Here is a 13,872-nt window from a genome sequence, read left to right on the forward strand (position 1 = left end):
GCCCCTCTCGTGAGCCTTGCGTAATGAACGTAACGGGTTACGACGATGCCTAGCTTCGTATGAATATCAGAGGAATGGTTTTTGAAGCTGAAAGTAACTCTGAAATGAAATAAATGTGTTGTTTTGGAATTTTAGGCGTACATCGATATCGTGTGAGATGTGTAGGAAAGCAGCAGCTGTGCTAACTAAATGCAAGTAATGGTCGCTAATGCGGTGCGTTTCCAGCTGAAGGGCTCCGATTCACTAGTCCATAAGAATAAAGTACCCGAAAAGGGCGCTAGGCGGCGCCTCCTTAGCTCAGTGGCAGAGCGCTGGTCTAGTAAACCAGAGGTCGTGAGTTCGATCCTCACAGGAGGCAAATGAATTTTGTAACAGCCCCATCTACCGTAGCGCTTTCGAGAAAAGTGGTCAAGGATAAAAAAAATTATGAATGGGTGCGGTATTTAAGAATTGCTCTCGCAAAAGAATAGTGCGAATGGTGCTATTAAAGTAGGCACCGGAAACTGTTGCTTTTGGCAGTCTCCGGAGAATGCCGACGTGAAATACTTAGTTCTTGTGATGTATTTTCTACCCCTGGTAGAGACCCTCGCGGTTGTCGTCGTCGTCGGCGGCGCCGCCGCCGCTTTGGTAACAGCGGCAACTCGCCATTGTATGACATAGGGTGAGGTACCTTCTGCAACCGACAGAGATGGCAGTAAGCGATTGAAGCTGATTTGCAACCTCTTGTTTGATCAGCGTCATAAGGGCTTGAATGTAACTTGCGATGGGACACAGCAAGAAGTAGCGTCGCCTTTTTAGTACTGAAATTGGAGATGGAGGATTGCGTCAAAGATGGGAAATTCATTCCGGCAAGCGTACAAATGGCGAAAATGAGGTGTGTGTGGGGAAGCATATTGCGCCAGTGACCGTGTGGCCTAATGGATAAGGCGTCGGACTTCGGATCCGAAGATTGCAGGTTCGAATCCTGTCACGGTCGAGTTTTTCCAGTTCTGCAAAAGTTGCATGCTGTTTTACTGTGTTGTTTGAGTAGTACAAAATTAGTTGAAAGTTGCTGCTGTTCGCTTCCTGGCTGCAAACCGGCGCCTACCTGAAGCTCAAGCAAGACAAAGGGGTTGTGTAGCGAAATTTTCGGCACAGTGCCGATCAGGAGAGTTCTTTTGGAACTACTGCATCTGACTCAGGACCCAAGAGCTACGCCACAGGCGTCTGCGCACTGTCGAGCATGTGTGTTGAATAATGGTGCTGATAGCCACGTATCATTTCAAGTAGATTTGATGCCTTTCGGAGACAATTTTCCATTGAATAGGATTGTAGCTCATTTGTGGCAGCAGGAAATAAGCTGTAGTCAAAAGGATCTTCCATAGATGGTCGCAGGTCGCATAAATACTGTATGCCTCGTAACGCGTTGTGTGGAGCCCGGCTAGCTCGGTCGGTAGAGCATGAGACTCTTAATCTGAGGGTCGTGGGTTAGAGCCCCACGCTGGGCGGCGCTAAATTTTGTGTCTACGCGGATGCAACCTGCGCCCCTCTCGTGAGCCTTGCGTAATGAACGTAACGGGTTACGACGATGCCTAGCTTCGTATGAATATCAGAGGAATGGTTTTTGAAGCTGAAAGTAACTCTGAAATGAAATAAATGTGTTGTTTTGGAATTTTAGGCGTACATCGATATCGTGTGAGATGTGTAGGAAAGCAGCAGCTGTGCTAACTAAATGCAAGTAATGGTCGCTAATGCGGTGCGTTTCCAGCTGAAGGGCTCCGATTCACTAGTCCATAAGAATAAAGTACCCGAAAAGGGCGCTAGGCGGCGCCTCCTTAGCTCAGTGGCAGAGCGCTGGTCTAGTAAACCAGAGGTCGTGAGTTCGATCCTCACAGGAGGCAAATGAATTTTGTAACAGCCCCATCTACCGTAGCGCTTTCGAGAAAAGTGGTCAAGGATAAAAAAAATTATGAATGGGTGCGGTATTTAAGAATTGCTCTCGCAAAAGAATAGTGCGAATGGTGCTATTAAAGTAGGCACCGGAAACTGTTGCTTTTGGCAGTCTCCGGAGAATGCCGACGTGAAATACTTAGTTCTTGTGATGTATTTTCTACCCCTGGTAGAGACCCTCGCGGTCGTCGTCGTCGTCGTCGTCGTCGTCGTCGTCGTCGTCGGCGCCGCCGCCGCTTTGGTAACAGCGGCAACTCGCCATTGTATGACATAGGGTGAGGTACCTTCTGCAACCGACAGAGATGGCAGTAAGCGATTGAAGCTGATTTGCAACCTCTTGTTTGATCAGCGTCATAAGGGCTTGAATGTAACTTGCGATGGGACACAGCAAGAAGTAGCGTCGCCTTTTTAGTACTGAAATTGGAGATGGAGGATTGCGTCAAAGATGGGAAATTCATTCCGGCAAGCGTACAAATGGCGAAAATGAGGTGTGTGTGGGGAAGCATATTGCGCCAGTGACCGTGTGGCCTAATGGATAAGGCGTCGGACTTCGGATCCGAAGATTGCAGGTTCGAATCCTGTCACGGTCGAGTTTTTCCAGTTCTGCAAAAGTTGCATGCTGTTTTACTGTGTTGTTTGAGTAGTACAAAATTAGTTGAAAGTTGCTGCTGTTCGCTTCCTGGCTGCAAACCGGCGCCTACCTGAAGCTCAAGCAAGACAAAGGGGTTGTGTAGCGAAATTTTCGGCACAGTGCCGATCAGGAGAGTTCTTTTGGAACTACTGCATCTGACTCAGGACCCAAGAGCTACGCCACAGGCGTCTGCGCACTGTCGAGCATGTGTGTTGAATAATGGTGCTGATAGCCACGTATCATTTCAAGTAGATTTGATGCCTTTCGGAGACAATTTTCCATTGAATAGGATTGTAGCTCATTTGTGGCAGCAGGAAATAAGCTGTAGTCAAAAGGATCTTCCATAGATGGTCGCAGGTCGCATAAATACTGTATGCCTCGTAACGCGTTGTGTGGAGCCCGGCTAGCTCGGTCGGTAGAGCATGAGACTCTTAATCTGAGGGTCGTGGGTTAGAGCCCCACGCTGGGCGGCGCTAAATTTTGTGTCTACGCGGATGCAACCTGCGCCCCTCTCGTGAGCCTTGCGTAATGAACGTAACGGGTTACGACGATGCCTAGCTTCGTATGAATATCAGAGGAATGGTTTTTGAAGCTGAAAGTAACTCTGAAATGAAATAAATGTGTTGTTTTGGAATTTTAGGCGTACATCGATATCGTGTGAGATGTGTAGGAAAGCAGCAGCTGTGCTAACTAAATGCAAGTAATGGTCGCTAATGCGGTGCGTTTCCAGCTGAAGGGCTCCGATTCACTAGTCCATAAGAATAAAGTACCCGAAAAGGGCGCTAGGCGGCGCCTCCTTAGCTCAGTGGCAGAGCGCTGGTCTAGTAAACCAGAGGTCGTGAGTTCGATCCTCACAGGAGGCAAATGAATTTTGTAACAGCCCCATCTACCGTAGCGCTTTCGAGAAAAGTGGTCAAGGATAAAAAAAATTATGAATGGGTGCGGTATTTAAGAATTGCTCTCGCAAAAGAATAGTGCGAATGGTGCTATTAAAGTAGGCACCGGAAACTGTTGCTTTTGGCAGTCTCCGGAGAATGCCGACGTGAAATACTTAGTTCTTGTGATGTATTTTCTACCCCTGGTAGAGACCCTCGCGGTCGTCGTCGTCGTCGTCGTCGTCGTCGTCGTCGTCGTCGGCGCCGCCGCCGCTTTGGTAACAGCGGCAACTCGCCATTGTATGACATAGGGTGAGGTACCTTCTGCAACCGACAGAGATGGCAGTAAGCGATTGAAGCTGATTTGCAACCTCTTGTTTGATCAGCGTCATAAGGGCTTGAATGTAACTTGCGATGGGACACAGCAAGAAGTAGCGTCGCCTTTTTAGTACTGAAATTGGAGATGGAGGATTGCGTCAAAGATGGGAAATTCATTCCGGCAAGCGTACAAATGGCGAAAATGAGGTGTGTGTGGGGAAGCATATTGCGCCAGTGACCGTGTGGCCTAATGGATAAGGCGTCGGACTTCGGATCCGAAGATTGCAGGTTCGAATCCTGTCACGGTCGAGTTTTTCCAGTTCTGCAAAAGTTGCATGCTGTTTTACTGTGTTGTTTGAGTAGTACAAAATTAGTTGAAAGTTGCTGCTGTTCGCTTCCTGGCTGCAAACCGGCGCCTACCTGAAGCTCAAGCAAGACAAAGGGGTTGTGTAGCGAAATTTTCGGCACAGTGCCGATCAGGAGAGTTCTTTTGGAACTACTGCATCTGACTCAGGACCCAAGAGCTACGCCACAGGCGTCTGCGCACTGTCGAGCATGTGTGTTGAATAATGGTGCTGATAGCCACGTATCATTTCAAGTAGATTTGATGCCTTTCGGAGACAATTTTCCATTGAATAGGATTGTAGCTCATTTGTGGCAGCAGGAAATAAGCTGTAGTCAAAAGGATCTTCCATAGATGGTCGCAGGTCGCATAAATACTGTATGCCTCGTAACGCGTTGTGTGGAGCCCGGCTAGCTCGGTCGGTAGAGCATGAGACTCTTAATCTGAGGGTCGTGGGTTAGAGCCCCACGCTGGGCGGCGCTAAATTTTGTGTCTACGCGGATGCAACCTGCGCCCCTCTCGTGAGCCTTGCGTAATGAACGTAACGGGTTACGACGATGCCTAGCTTCGTATGAATATCAGAGGAATGGTTTTTGAAGCTGAAAGTAACTCTGAAATGAAATAAATGTGTTGTTTTGGAATTTTAGGCGTACATCGATATCGTGTGAGATGTGTAGGAAAGCAGCAGCTGTGCTAACTAAATGCAAGTAATGGTCGCTAATGCGGTGCGTTTCCAGCTGAAGGGCTCCGATTCACTAGTCCATAAGAATAAAGTACCCGAAAAGGGCGCTAGGCGGCGCCTCCTTAGCTCAGTGGCAGAGCGCTGGTCTAGTAAACCAGAGGTCGTGAGTTCGATCCTCACAGGAGGCAAATGAATTTTGTAACAGCCCCATCTACCGTAGCGCTTTCGAGAAAAGTGGTCAAGGATAAAAAAAATTATGAATGGGTGCGGTATTTAAGAATTGCTCTCGCAAAAGAATAGTGCGAATGGTGCTATTAAAGTAGGCACCGGAAACTGTTGCTTTTGGCAGTCTCCGGAGAATGCCGACGTGAAATACTTAGTTCTTGTGATGTATTTTCTACCCCTGGTAGAGACCCTCGCGGTCGTCGTCGTCGTCGTCGTCGTCGTCGTCGTCGTCGTCGTCGTCGGCGCCGCCGCCGCTTTGGTAACAGCGGCAACTCGCCATTGTATGACATAGGGTGAGGTACCTTCTGCAACCGACAGAGATGGCAGTAAGCGATTGAAGCTGATTTGCAACCTCTTGTTTGATCAGCGTCATAAGGGCTTGAATGTAACTTGCGATGGGACACAGCAAGAAGTAGCGTCGCCTTTTTAGTACTGAAATTGGAGATGGAGGATTGCGTCAAAGATGGAAAATTCATTCCGGCAAGCGTACAAATGGCGAAAATGAGGTGTGTGTGGGGAAGCATATTGCGCCAGTGACCGTGTGGCCTAATGGATAAGGCGTCGGACTTCGGATCCGAAGATTGCAGGTTCGAATCCTGTCACGGTCGAGTTTTTCCAGTTCTGCAAAAGTTGCATGCTGTTTTACTGTGTTGTTTGAGTAGTACAAAATTAGTTGAAAGTTGCTGCTGTCCGCTTCCTGGCTGCAAACCGGCGCCTACCTGAAGCTCAAGCAAGACAAAGGGGTTGTGTAGCGAAATTTTCGGCACAGTGCCGATCAGGAGAGTTCTTTTGGAACTACTGCATCTGACTCAGGACCCAAGAGCTACGCCACAGGCGTCTGCGCACTGTCGAGCATGTGTGTTGAATAATGGTGCTGATAGCCACGTATCATTTCAAGTAGATTTGATGCCTTTCGGAGACAATTTTCCATTGAATAGGATTGTAGCTCATTTGTGGCAGCAGGAAATAAGCTGTAGTCAAAAGGATCTTCCATAGATGGTCGCAGGTCGCATAAATACTGTATGGCTCGTAACGCGTTGTGTGGAGCCCGGCTAGCTCAGTCGGTAGAGCACGAGACTCTTAATCTGAGGGTCGTGGGTTAGAGCCCCACGCTGGGCGGCGCTAAATTTTGTGTCTACGCGGATGCAACCTGCGCCCCTCTCGTGAGCCTTGCGTAATGAACGTAACGGGTTACGACGATGCCTAGCTTCGTATGAATATCAGAGGAATGGTTTTTGAAGCTGAAAGTAACTCTGAAATGAAATAAATGTGTTGTTTTGGAATTTTAGGCGTACATCGATATCGTGTGAGATGTGTAGGAAAGCAGCAGCTGTGCTAACTAAATGCAAGTAATGGTCGCTAATGCGGTGCGTTTCCAGCTGAAGGGCTCCGATTCACTAGTCCATAAGAATAAAGTACCCGAAAAGGGCGCTAGGCGGCGCTTCCTTAGCTCAGTGGCAGAGCGCTGGTCTAGTAAACCAGAGGTCGTGAGTTCGATCCTCACAGGAGGCAAATGAATTTTGTAACAGCCCCATCTACCGTAGCGCTTTCGAAAAAAGTGGTCAAGGATTAAAAAAATTATGAATGGGTGCGGTATTTAAGAATTGCTCTCGCAAAAGATTAGTGCGAATGGTGCTATTAAAGTAGGCACCGGAAACTGTTGCTTTTGGCAGTCTCCGGAGAATGCCGACGTGAAATACTTAGTTCTTGTGATGTATTTTCTACCCCTGGTAGAGACCCTCGCGGTTGTCGTCGTCGTCGTCGTCGTCGGCGCCGCCGCCGCTTTGGTAACAGCGGCAACTCGCCATTGTATGACATAGGGTGAGGTACCTTCTGCAACCGACAGAGATGGCAGTAAGCGATTGAAGCTGATTTGCAACCTCTTGTTTGATCAGCGTCATAAGGGCTTGAATGTAACTTGCGATGGGACACAGCAAGAAGTAGCGTCGCCTTTTTAGTACTGAAATTAGAGATGGAGGATTGCGTCAAAGATGGGAAATTCATTCCGGCAAGCGTACAAATGGCGAAAATGAGGTGTGTGTGGGGAAGCATATTGCGCCAGTGACCGTGTGGCCTAATGGATAAGGCGTCGGACTTCGGATCCGAAGATTGCAGGTTCGAATCCTGTCACGGTCGAGTTTTTCCAGTTCTGCAAAAGTTGCATGCTGTTTTACTGTGTTGTTTGAGTAGTACAAAATTAGTTGAAAGTTGCTGCTGTTCGCTTCCTGGCTGCAAACCGGCGCCTACCTGAAGCTCAAGCAAGACAAAGGGGTTGTGTAGCGAAATTTTCGGCACAGTGCCGATCAGGAGAGTTCTTTTGGAACTACTGCATCTGACTCAGGACCCAAGAGCTACGCCACAGGCGTCTGCGCACTGTCGAGCATGTGTGTTGAATAATGGTGCTGATAGCCACGTATCATTTCAAGTAGATTTGATGCCTTTCGGAGACAATTTTCCATTGAATAGGATTGTAGCTCATTTGTGGCAGCAGGAAATAAGCTGTAGTCAAAAGGATCTTCCATAGATGGTCGCAGGTCGCATAAATACTGTATGGCTCGTAACGCGTTGTGTGGAGCCCGGCTAGCTCGGTCGGTAGAGCATGAGACTCTTAATCTGAGGGTCGTGGGTTAGAGCCCCACGCTGGGCGGCGCTAAATTTTGTGTCTACGCGGATGCAACCTGCGCCCCTCTCGTGAGCCTTGCGTAATGAACGTAACGGGTTACGACGATGCCTAGCTTCGTATGAATATCAGAGGAATGGTTTTTGAAGCTGAAAGTAACTCTGAAATGAAATAAATGTGTTGTTTTGGAATTTTAGGCGTACATCGATATCGTGTGAGATGTGTAGGAAAGCAGCAGCTGTGCTAACTAAATGCAAGTAATGGTCGCTAATGCGGTGCGTTTCCAGCTGAAGGGCTCCGATTCACTAGTCCATAAGAATAAAGTACCCGAAAAGGGCGCTAGGCGGCGCTTCCTTAGCTCAGTGGCAGAGCGCTGGTCTAGTAAACCAGAGGTCGTGAGTTCGATCCTCACAGGAGGCAAATGAATTTTGTAACAGCCCCATCTACCGTAGCGCTTTCGAAAAAAGTGGTCAAGGATTAAAAAAATTATGAATGGGTGCGGTATTTAAGAATTGCTCTCGCAAAAGATTAGTGCGAATGGTGCTATTAAAGTAGGCACCGGAAACTGTTGCTTTTGGCAGTCTCCGGAGAATGCCGACGTGAAATACTTAGTTCTTGTGATGTATTTTCTACCCCTGGTAGAGACCCTCGCGGTTGTCGTCGTCGTCGTCGTCGTCGGCGCCGCCGCCGCTTTGGTAACAGCGGCAACTCGCCATTGTATGACATAGGGTGAGGTACCTTCTGCAACCGACAGAGATGGCAGTAAGCGATTGAAGCTGATTTGCAACCTCTTGTTTGATCAGCGTCATAAGGGCTTGAATGTAACTTGCGATGGGACACAGCAAGAAGTAGCGTCGCCTTTTTAGTACTGAAATTAGAGATGGAGGATTGCGTCAAAGATGGGAAATTCATTCCGGCAAGCGTACAAATGGCGAAAATGAGGTGTGTGTGGGGAAGCATATTGCGCCAGTGACCGTGTGGCCTAATGGATAAGGCGTCGGACTTCGGATCCGAAGATTGCAGGTTCGAATCCTGTCACGGTCGAGTTTTTCCAGTTCTGCAAAAGTTGCATGCTGTTTTACTGTGTTGTTTGAGTAGTACAAAATTAGTTGAAAGTTGCTGCTGTTCGCTTCCTGGCTGCAAACCGGCGCCTACCTGAAGCTCAAGCAAGACAAAGGGGTTGTGTAGCGAAATTTTCGGCACAGTGCCGATCAGGAGAGTTCTTTTGGAACTACTGCATCTGACTCAGGACCCAAGAGCTACGCCACAGGCGTCTGCGCACTGTCGAGCATGTGTGTTGAATAATGGTGCTGATAGCCACGTATCATTTCAAGTAGATTTGATGCCTTTCGGAGACAATTTTCCATTGAATAGGATTGTAGCTCATTTGTGGCAGCAGGAAATAAGCTGTAGTCAAAAGGATCTTCCATAGATGGTCGCAGGTCGCATAAATACTGTATGGCTCGTAACGCGTTGTGTGGAGCCCGGCTAGCTCGGTCGGTAGAGCATGAGACTCTTAATCTGAGGGTCGTGGGTTAGAGCCCCACGCTGGGCGGCGCTAAATTTTGTGTCTACGCGGATGCAACCTGCGCCCCTCTCGTGAGCCTTGCGTAATGAACGTAACGGGTTACGACGATGCCTAGCTTCGTATGAATATCAGAGGAATGGTTTTTGAAGCTGAAAGTAACTCTGAAATGAAATAAATGTGTTGTTTTGGAATTTTAGGCGTACATCGATATCGTGTGAGATGTGTAGGAAAGCAGCAGCTGTGCTAACTAAATGCAAGTAATGGTCGCTAATGCGGTGCGTTTCCAGCTGAAGGGCTCCGATTCACTAGTCCATAAGAATAAAGTACCCGAAAAGGGCGCTAGGCGGCGCCTCCTTAGCTCAGTGGCAGAGCGCTGGTCTAGTAAACCAGAGGTCGTGAGTTCGATCCTCACAGGAGGCAAATGAATTTTGTAACAGCCCCATCTACCGTAGCGCTTTCGAGAAAAGTGGTCAAGGATAAAAAAAAATTATGAATGGGTGCGGTATTTAAGAATTGCTCTCGCAAAAGAATAGTGCGAATGGTGCTATTAAAGTAGGCACCGGAAACTGTTGCTTTTGGCAGTCTCCGGAGAATGCCGACGTGAAATACTTAGTTCTTGTGATGTATTTTCTACCCCTGGTAGAGACCCTCGCGGTTGTCGTCGTCGTCGGCGGCGCCGCCGCCGCTTTGGTAACAGCGGCAACTCGCCATTGTATGACATAGGGTGAGTTACCTTCTGCAACCGACAGAGATGGCAGTAAGCGATTGAAGCTGATTTGCAACCTCTTGTTTGATCAGCGTCATAAGGGCTTGAATGTAACTTGCGATGGGACACAGCAAGAAGTAGCGTCGCCTTTTTAGTACTGAAATTGGAGATGGAGGATTGCGTCAAAGATGGGAAATTCATTCCGGCAAGCGTACAAATGGCGAAAATGAGGTGTGTGTGGGGAAGCATATTGCGCCAGTGACCGTGTGGCCTAATGGATAAGGCGTCGGACTTCGGATCCGAAGATTGCAGGTTCGAATCCTGTCACGGTCGAGTTTTTCCAGTTCTGCAAAAGTTGCATGCTGTTTTACTGTGTTGTTTGAGTAGTACAAAATTAGTTGAAAGTTGCTGCTGTTCGCTTCCTGGCTGCAAACCGGCGCCTACCTGAAGCTCAAGCAAGACAAAGGGGTTGTGTAGCGAAATTTTCGGCACAGTGCCGATCAGGAGAGTTCTTTTGGAACTACTGCATCTGACTCAGGACCCAAGAGCTACGCCACAGGCGTCTGCGCACTGTCGAGCATGTGTGTTGAATAATGGTGCTGATAGCCACGTATCATTTCAAGTAGATTTGATGCCTTTCGGAGACAATTTTCCATTGAATAGGATTGTAGCTCATTTGTGGCAGCAGGAAATAAGCTGTAGTCAAAAGGATCTTCCATAGATGGTCGCAGGTCGCATAAATACTGTATGCCTCGTAACGCGTTGTGTGGAGCCCGGCTAGCTCGGTCGGTAGAGCATGAGACTCTTAATCTGAGGGTCGTGGGTTAGAGCCCCACGCTGGGCGGCGCTAAATTTTGTGTCTACGCGGATGCAACCTGCGCCCCTCTCGTGAGCCTTGCGTAATGAACGTAACGGGTTACGACGATGCCTAGCTTCGTATGAATATCAGAGGAATGGTTTTTGAAGCTGAAAGTAACTCTGAAATGAAATAAATGTGTTGTTTTGGAATTTTAGGCGTACATCGATATCGTGTGAGATGTGTAGGAAAGCAGCAGCTGTGCTAACTAAATGCAAGTAATGGTCGCTAATGCGGTGCGTTTCCAGCTGAAGGGCTCCGATTCACTAGTCCATAAGAATAAAGTACCCGAAAAGGGCGCTAGGCGGCGCCTCCTTAGCTCAGTGGCAGAGCGCTGGTCTAGTAAACCAGAGGTCGTGAGTTCGATCCTCACAGGAGGCAAATGAATTTTGTAACAGCCCCATCTACCGTAGCGCTTTCGAGAAAAGTGGTCAAGGATAAAAAAAATTATGAATGGGTGCGGTATTTAAGAATTGCTCTCGCAAAAGAATAGTGCGAATGGTGCTATTAAAGTAGGCACCGGAAACTGTTGCTTTTGGCAGTCTCCGGAGAATGCCGACGTGAAATACTTAGTTCTTGTGATGTATTTTCTACCCCTGGTAGAGACCCTCGCGGTCGTCGTCGTCGTCGTCGTCGTCGTCGTCGTCGGCGCCGCCGCCGCTTTGGTAACAGCGGCAACTCGCCATTGTATGACATAGGGTGAGGTACCTTCTGCAACCGACAGAGATGGCAGTAAGCGATTGAAGCTGATTTGCAACCTCTTGTTTGATCAGCGTCATAAGGGCTTGAATGTAACTTGCGATGGGACACAGCAAGAAGTAGCGTCGCCTTTTTAGTACTGAAATTGGAGATGGAGGATTGCGTCAAAGATGGGAAATTCATTCCGGCAAGCGTACAAATGGCGAAAATGAGGTGTGTGTGGGGAAGCATATTGCGCCAATGACCGTGTGGCCTAATGGATAAGGCGTCGGACTTCGGATCCGAAGATTGCAGGTTCGAATCCTGTCACGGTCGAGTTTTTCCAGTTCTGCAAAAGTTGCATGCTGTTTTACTGTGTTGTTTGAGTAGTACAAAATTAGTTGAAAGTTGCTGCTGTCCGCTTCCTGGCTGCAAACCGGCGCCTACCTGAAGCTCAAGCAAGACAAAGGGGTTGTGTAGCGAAATTTTCGGCACAGTTCCGATCAGGAGAGTTCTTTTGGAACTACTGCATCTGACTCAGGACCCAAGAGCTACGCCACAGGCGTCTGCGCACTGTCGAGCATGTGTGTTGAATAATGGTGCTGATAGCCACGTATCATTTCAAGTAGATTTGATGCCTTTCGGAGACAATTTTCCATTGAATAGGATTGTAGCTCATTTGTGGCAGCAGGAAATAAGCTGTAGTCAAAAGGATCTTCCATAGATGGTCGCAGGTCGCATAAATACTGTATGGCTCGTAACGCGTTGTGTGGAGCCCGGCTAGCTCAGTCGGTAGAGCACGAGACTCTTAATCTGAGGGTCGTGGGTTAGAGCCCCACGCTGGGCGGCGCTAAATTTTGTGTCTACGCGGATGCAACCTGCGCCCCTCTCGTGAGCCTTGCGTAATGAACGTAACGGGTTACGACGATGCCTAGCTTCGTATGAATATCAGAGGAATGGTTTTTGAAGCTGAAAGTAACTCTGAAATGAAATAAATGTGTTGTTTTGGAATTTTAGGCGTACATCGATATCGTGTGAGATGTGTAGGAAAGCAGCAGCTGTGCTAACTAAATGCAAGTAATGGTCGCTAATGCGGTGCGTTTCCAGCTGAAGGGCTCCGATTCACTAGTCCATAAGAATAAAGTACCCGAAAAGGGCGCTAGGCGGCGCCTCCTTAGCTCAGTGGCAGAGCGCTGGTCTAGTAAACCAGAGGTCGTGAGTTCGATCCTCACAGGAGGCAAATGAATTTTGTAACAGCCCCATCTACCGTAGCGCTTTCGAGAAAAGTGGTCAAGGATAAAAAAAATTATGAATGGGTGCGGTATTTAAGAATTGCTCTCGCAAAAGAATAGTGCGAATGGTGCTATTAAAGTAGGCACCGGAAACTGTTGCTTTTGGCAGTCTCCGGAGAATGCCGACGTGAAATACTTAGTTCTTGTGATGTATTTTCTACCCCTGGTAGAGACCCTCGCGGTTGTCGTCGTCGTCGGCGGCGCCGCCGCCGCTTTGGTAACAGCGGCAACTCGCCATTGTATGACATAGGGTGAGTTACCTTCTGCAACCGACAGAGATGGCAGTAAGCGATTGAAGCTGATTTGCAACCTCTTGTTTGATCAGCGTCATAAGGGCTTGAATGTAACTTGCGATGGGACACAGCAAGAAGTAGCGTCGCCTTTTTAGTACTGAAATTGGAGATGGAGGATTGCGTCAAAGATGGGAAATTCATTCCGGCAAGCGTACAAATGGCGAAAATGAGGTGTGTGTGGGGAAGCATATTGCGCCAGTGACCGTGTGGCCTAATGGATAAGGCGTCGGACTTCGGATCCGAAGATTGCAGGTTCGAATCCTGTCACGGTCGAGTTTTTCCAGTTCTGCAAAAGTTGCATGCTGTTTTACTGTGTTGTTTGAGTAGTACAAAATTAGTTGAAAGTTGCTGCTGTCCGCTTCCTGGCTGCAAACCGGCGCCTACCTGAAGCTCAAGCAAGACAAAGGGGTTGTGTAGCGAAATTTTCGGCACAGTGCCGATCAGGAGAGTTCTTTTGGAACTACTGCATCTGACTCAGGACCCAAGAGCTACGCCACAGGCGTCTGCGCACTGTCGAGCATGTGTGTTGAATAATGGTGCTGATAGCCACGTATCATTTCAAGTAGATTTGATGCCTTTCGGAGACAATTTTCCATTGAATAGGATTGTAGCTCATTTGTGGCAGCAGGAAATAAGCTGTAGTCAAAAGGATCTTCCATAGATGGTCGCAGGTCGCATAAATACTGTATGGCTCGTAACGCGTTGTGTGGAGCCCGGCTAGCTCAGTCGGTAGAGCATGAGACTCTTAATCTGAGGGTCGTGGGTTAGAGCCCCACGCTGGGCGGCGCTAAATTTTGTGTCTACGCGGATGCAACCTGCGCCCCTCTCGTGAGCCTTGCGTAATGAACGTAACGGGTTACGACGATGCCTAGCTTCGTATGAATATCAGAGGAATG

The 13,872-nt window shown here is 48.3% G+C and overlaps 27 non-coding genes across 27 annotated transcripts; all 27 read left to right on the forward strand.

The window, feature by feature from the left end:
- The first annotated feature begins 286 nt into the window (after positions 1–286).
- On the forward strand, positions 287–358 carry Trnat-agu. The gene has a single exon. It is a non-coding gene; the product is annotated as a tRNA-Thr (tRNA).
- Positions 359–903: 545 nt separating this feature from the next.
- On the forward strand, positions 904–976 carry Trnar-ucg. The gene has a single exon. It is a non-coding gene; the product is annotated as a tRNA-Arg (tRNA).
- Positions 977–1,414: 438 nt separating this feature from the next.
- On the forward strand, positions 1,415–1,487 carry Trnak-cuu. Its single transcript has one exon. It is a non-coding gene; the product is annotated as a tRNA-Lys (tRNA).
- A 321-nt stretch (positions 1,488–1,808) lies between these two features.
- On the forward strand, positions 1,809–1,880 carry Trnat-agu. Its single transcript has one exon. It is a non-coding gene; the product is annotated as a tRNA-Thr (tRNA).
- Positions 1,881–2,446: 566 nt separating this feature from the next.
- Trnar-ucg lies at positions 2,447–2,519 on the forward strand. Its single transcript has one exon. It is a non-coding gene; the product is annotated as a tRNA-Arg (tRNA).
- A 438-nt stretch (positions 2,520–2,957) lies between these two features.
- Positions 2,958–3,030, forward strand: Trnak-cuu. The gene has a single exon. It is a non-coding gene; the product is annotated as a tRNA-Lys (tRNA).
- Positions 3,031–3,351: 321 nt separating this feature from the next.
- On the forward strand, positions 3,352–3,423 carry Trnat-agu. Its single transcript has one exon. It is a non-coding gene; the product is annotated as a tRNA-Thr (tRNA).
- Positions 3,424–3,989: 566 nt separating this feature from the next.
- Trnar-ucg lies at positions 3,990–4,062 on the forward strand. Its single transcript has one exon. It is a non-coding gene; the product is annotated as a tRNA-Arg (tRNA).
- A 438-nt stretch (positions 4,063–4,500) lies between these two features.
- Positions 4,501–4,573, forward strand: Trnak-cuu. The gene has a single exon. It is a non-coding gene; the product is annotated as a tRNA-Lys (tRNA).
- A 321-nt stretch (positions 4,574–4,894) lies between these two features.
- Positions 4,895–4,966, forward strand: Trnat-agu. Its single transcript has one exon. It is a non-coding gene; the product is annotated as a tRNA-Thr (tRNA).
- A 572-nt stretch (positions 4,967–5,538) lies between these two features.
- On the forward strand, positions 5,539–5,611 carry Trnar-ucg. Its single transcript has one exon. It is a non-coding gene; the product is annotated as a tRNA-Arg (tRNA).
- Positions 5,612–6,049: 438 nt separating this feature from the next.
- Trnak-cuu lies at positions 6,050–6,122 on the forward strand. Its single transcript has one exon. It is a non-coding gene; the product is annotated as a tRNA-Lys (tRNA).
- Positions 6,123–6,443: 321 nt separating this feature from the next.
- Positions 6,444–6,515, forward strand: Trnat-agu. The gene has a single exon. It is a non-coding gene; the product is annotated as a tRNA-Thr (tRNA).
- A 551-nt stretch (positions 6,516–7,066) lies between these two features.
- Positions 7,067–7,139, forward strand: Trnar-ucg. The gene has a single exon. It is a non-coding gene; the product is annotated as a tRNA-Arg (tRNA).
- A 438-nt stretch (positions 7,140–7,577) lies between these two features.
- On the forward strand, positions 7,578–7,650 carry Trnak-cuu. Its single transcript has one exon. It is a non-coding gene; the product is annotated as a tRNA-Lys (tRNA).
- Positions 7,651–7,971: 321 nt separating this feature from the next.
- Positions 7,972–8,043, forward strand: Trnat-agu. Its single transcript has one exon. It is a non-coding gene; the product is annotated as a tRNA-Thr (tRNA).
- A 551-nt stretch (positions 8,044–8,594) lies between these two features.
- On the forward strand, positions 8,595–8,667 carry Trnar-ucg. Its single transcript has one exon. It is a non-coding gene; the product is annotated as a tRNA-Arg (tRNA).
- A 438-nt stretch (positions 8,668–9,105) lies between these two features.
- Trnak-cuu lies at positions 9,106–9,178 on the forward strand. The gene has a single exon. It is a non-coding gene; the product is annotated as a tRNA-Lys (tRNA).
- Positions 9,179–9,499: 321 nt separating this feature from the next.
- Trnat-agu lies at positions 9,500–9,571 on the forward strand. The gene has a single exon. It is a non-coding gene; the product is annotated as a tRNA-Thr (tRNA).
- A 546-nt stretch (positions 9,572–10,117) lies between these two features.
- Trnar-ucg lies at positions 10,118–10,190 on the forward strand. The gene has a single exon. It is a non-coding gene; the product is annotated as a tRNA-Arg (tRNA).
- A 438-nt stretch (positions 10,191–10,628) lies between these two features.
- Trnak-cuu lies at positions 10,629–10,701 on the forward strand. The gene has a single exon. It is a non-coding gene; the product is annotated as a tRNA-Lys (tRNA).
- A 321-nt stretch (positions 10,702–11,022) lies between these two features.
- Positions 11,023–11,094, forward strand: Trnat-agu. The gene has a single exon. It is a non-coding gene; the product is annotated as a tRNA-Thr (tRNA).
- A 560-nt stretch (positions 11,095–11,654) lies between these two features.
- Trnar-ucg lies at positions 11,655–11,727 on the forward strand. The gene has a single exon. It is a non-coding gene; the product is annotated as a tRNA-Arg (tRNA).
- A 438-nt stretch (positions 11,728–12,165) lies between these two features.
- Positions 12,166–12,238, forward strand: Trnak-cuu. Its single transcript has one exon. It is a non-coding gene; the product is annotated as a tRNA-Lys (tRNA).
- A 321-nt stretch (positions 12,239–12,559) lies between these two features.
- Positions 12,560–12,631, forward strand: Trnat-agu. The gene has a single exon. It is a non-coding gene; the product is annotated as a tRNA-Thr (tRNA).
- A 545-nt stretch (positions 12,632–13,176) lies between these two features.
- Trnar-ucg lies at positions 13,177–13,249 on the forward strand. The gene has a single exon. It is a non-coding gene; the product is annotated as a tRNA-Arg (tRNA).
- A 438-nt stretch (positions 13,250–13,687) lies between these two features.
- Positions 13,688–13,760, forward strand: Trnak-cuu. Its single transcript has one exon. It is a non-coding gene; the product is annotated as a tRNA-Lys (tRNA).
- The last annotated feature ends 112 nt before the right edge of the window (positions 13,761–13,872 follow it).

Source organism: Schistocerca piceifrons, chromosome 7 (assembly GCF_021461385.2).
Source record: "Schistocerca piceifrons isolate TAMUIC-IGC-003096 chromosome 7, iqSchPice1.1, whole genome shotgun sequence".
Classification (NCBI taxonomy): domain Eukaryota; kingdom Metazoa; phylum Arthropoda; class Insecta; order Orthoptera; family Acrididae; genus Schistocerca; species Schistocerca piceifrons.